Source organism: Citrus clementina, unplaced genomic scaffold, assembly GCF_000493195.1.
Source record: "Citrus clementina cultivar Clemenules unplaced genomic scaffold, Citrus_clementina_v1.0 scaffold_2, whole genome shotgun sequence".
In the NCBI taxonomy this organism is placed as follows: domain Eukaryota; kingdom Viridiplantae; phylum Streptophyta; class Magnoliopsida; order Sapindales; family Rutaceae; genus Citrus; species Citrus x clementina.
The window spans coordinates 35041106-35044811 of NW_006262688.1; positions in this window are offsets into that span (position 1 = coordinate 35041106).

Here is a 3706-nt window from a genome sequence, read left to right on the forward strand (position 1 = left end):
AATGGTTTGGCTTAGGGATGGCAAAATCCGGGTCCGGGTCCGGGTTTAGCCTTTCCGGATCCGGACCCGGATTTTTTCATCCGGGTTCGGGTCTGAGTTCAACCCGGAAAAATTCGGGTTTCCGGATTCCGGGTTTTGAACCCGGATCAATGAATCAATATTAATTTCTAAAATTCTAAAAATAAAAAATTAATACATTTCTAAACAATAACATATTTAGATTAATCAATAAAATTAATTAAAAAATAATATAAAAATTAAATATCCGGGTTATTAAAATTTATTCCGGACCCGGATTTTTTTATATTCCGGTGCGGGTTCAACCCGGCCCGAATTATCCGGGTTCGTCCATGTCCGGGCCGGGTCCGGGTTATTTTGCCATCCCTAGTTTGGCTGCCACAAACACTAAAAAAATAATAATAATAAAATAATAATAACTGGGAGCAACCGGTTGCCCCTTAAATGAATTAAATAATAATAAATATAATAATATTCAATTATAATAAATAAAATAATAATAAAATAATTATTATTTTAATATTAAAGGACACATAATAATAAAAAATTATTTTTATAATAAAAAATAATAATTTCAAGTTTAATGGTATATGAATCAAGTTAATGGTCTTGATTTTGTGTTTATTGGTCCATTAATTTCATTATTTTCATGATTGCAAGTTAATGATCTCATGTATCATGTTTATTACCTTAAGTTTCAAGTTCACTGGTTCCAGGTTTAATGTTTTATATATCAAGTTAATGGTCATAGTTTCATTTTTATTGGTCCATTAAATAAATGATTTTCAGGGTTGCAAGTTAATGATCTCATGTTTCATATTTATTGTCCTAAGTTTCAAGTTCATTAATTAAATGATTTTCATGGTTGCAAGTTAATGGTCTCATGTATCATGTTTATTGCCCTAAGTTTCAAGTTCACACTTTTCAAGTTTAATGATTTAAATATCAAGTTAATGGTCATGGTTTCATGTTTATTGGTCCATTAAATAATTGATTTTCAGGGTTGCAAGTTAATGATCTCATGTTTCATGTTTATTGTCCTAAGTTTCAAGTTCATTAATTAAATGATTTTCATGGTTGCAAGCTAATGGTCTCATGTATCATTTTTATTGCCCTAAGTTTCAAGTTCACACTTTTCAAGTTTAATGGTTTAGATATCAAGTTAATGGTCATGGTTTCATGTTTATTGGTCCATTAAATAAATGATTTTCAGGGCTGCAAGTTAATGATCTCATGTTTCATGTTTATTGTCCTAAGTTTCAAGTTCATTAATTAAATGATTTTCATGGTTGCAAGTTAATGGTCTCATGTATCATGTTTATTGCCCTAAGTTTCAAGTTCACACTTTTCAAGTTTAATGGTTTAAATATCAAGTTAATGGTCATGGTTTCATGTTTATTAGTCCATTAAATAATTGATTTTCAGGGTTGCAAGTTAATGATCTCATGTTTCATGTTTATTCTCCTAGGTTTCAAGTTCATTAATTAAATGATTTTCATGGTTGCAAGTTAATGGTCTCATGTATCATTTTTATTGCCCTAAGTTTTAAGTTCACACTTTTCAAGTTTAATGGTTTAGATATCAAGTTAATGGTCATGATTTCATGTTTATTGGTCCATTAAATAAATGATTTTCAAGGCTGCAAGTTAATGATCTCATGTTTCATGTTTATTGTCCTAAGTTTCAAGTTCATTAATTAAATGATTTTCATGGTTGCAAGTTAATAGTCTCATGTATCATGTTTATTGCCCTAAGTTTCAAGTTCACACTTTTCAAGTTTAATAGTTTAGATATCAAGTTAATGGTTATGGTTTCATTTTTATTAGTCCATTAAATAAATGATTTTCAGGGTTGCAAGTTAATGATCTCATGTTTCATGTTTATTGTCCTAAGTTTCAAGTTCATTAATTAAATGATTTTCACGGTTGCAAGTTAATGGTCTCATGTATCATGTTTATTGCTCTAAGTTTCAAGTTCACACTTTTCAAGTTTAATGGTTTAGATATCAAGTTAATGGTCATGGTTTCATGTTTATTGGTCCATTAAATAAATGATTTTCAGGGTTGCAAGTTAATGATCTCATGTTTCATGTTTATTGTCCTAAGTTTCAAGTTCATTAATTAAATGATTTTCATGGTTGCAAGTTAATGGTTTCATGTATCATATTTATTGCCTTAAGTTTCAAGTTCACACTTTTTAAGTTTAATGGTTTAGATATCAAGTTAATGGTCATGGTTTCATGTTTATTGGTCCATTAAATAAATGATTTTCAGGGTTGCAAGTTAATGATCTCATGTTTCATGTTTATTGCCCTAAGTTTTAAGTTCATTAATTAAATGATTTTCATGGTTGCAAGTTAATGGTCTCATGTATCATGTTTATTGCCTTAAGTTTCAAGTTCACATTTTTCAAGTTTAATGGTTTAGATATCAAGTTAATGGTCATGGTTTCATGTTTATTGGTCCATTAAATAAATGATTTTCAAATTGTCCTAAGTTTCAAGTTCATTAATTAAATGATTTTCATGGTTGCAAGCTAATGGTCTCATGTATCATGTTTATTGCCCTAAGTTTCAAGTTCACACTTTTCAAGTTTAATAGTTTAAATATCAAGTTAATGGTCATGATTTCATGTTTATTGGTCCATTAATTAAATTATTTTTATGATTGCAAGTTAATGATCTCATGTTTCATATTTATTACCCTAAATTTCAAGTTCATTAATTAAATTATTTTCATGGTTTTAAGTTAATGATAACATATTTTATGTCTATTGCCCTAAATTTCAAGTTTCATTTGTTTTATGTTTAATGGCTGAAATATCAAGTTAATGGTCATGATTTTATTTTTATTAGTCCATTAATTAAATAATTTTCATGGTTACAAGTTAATAATGACATATTTCATGTTTATTGCCCTAAATTTCACGTTCCTTTAGTTTCAAAACAAAACCCATCACAGTACTTACGAGAAACAAAGTCTTCCAAAACTCAAGACCAGTCTTTGGAGGCTCCGCAACTCTGGTAGTCCATGAGATCAACATCATCAACGACCCACAAGGCAGGGACAGAGTTGAAGTCCACCAAGGATAGGGAAGATCAGCAACCCCGCCGTTGATCGTTGCCGAAGAAGGAGATCAGCCCGTGCTTGTGCCGCTGTTGATCGTTGCCTACGAACTCCTTCAGTCGCCGCCGTTAATCATTGCCGACTTGCGCCGCTGTTGATGGCCGTGGTGAGGCGTTTGGCGTGTGAGTGAAGCGGGAGACAGTGGAGATGGAGACGTGAGCTGAGGGTGAGCTGTGATCGCGAGGTGAGGAGTGAGTGGTGAGGACTTTTTGTTTGTTTCATTTACCGATTTTACAGGTTCCCTTTCCTTGTAAATTTTTTATTATTTAATACTAAAATGAATCTCAGCCATTGGATCCACTCCACTTAATCCAACGGTAATTTTTCATGCATGTATCCGATATATGCAGGTATTGTAGCATCAGCCGATGAAAGTGCATGAAGCGAGCAGGTGATGAAGGGACGTTTCAGGCGGTTTCGACTTTCGTGCATTATTACTAACAACAATAGTTAAGAAAGATTAATTATTGTGGGGTGTGTGCTTGTGTATGTATATATTAGTGAAACATTTATTATAAACATAAATTGATAGTATACATATATATTATCATGAGACACTAAGG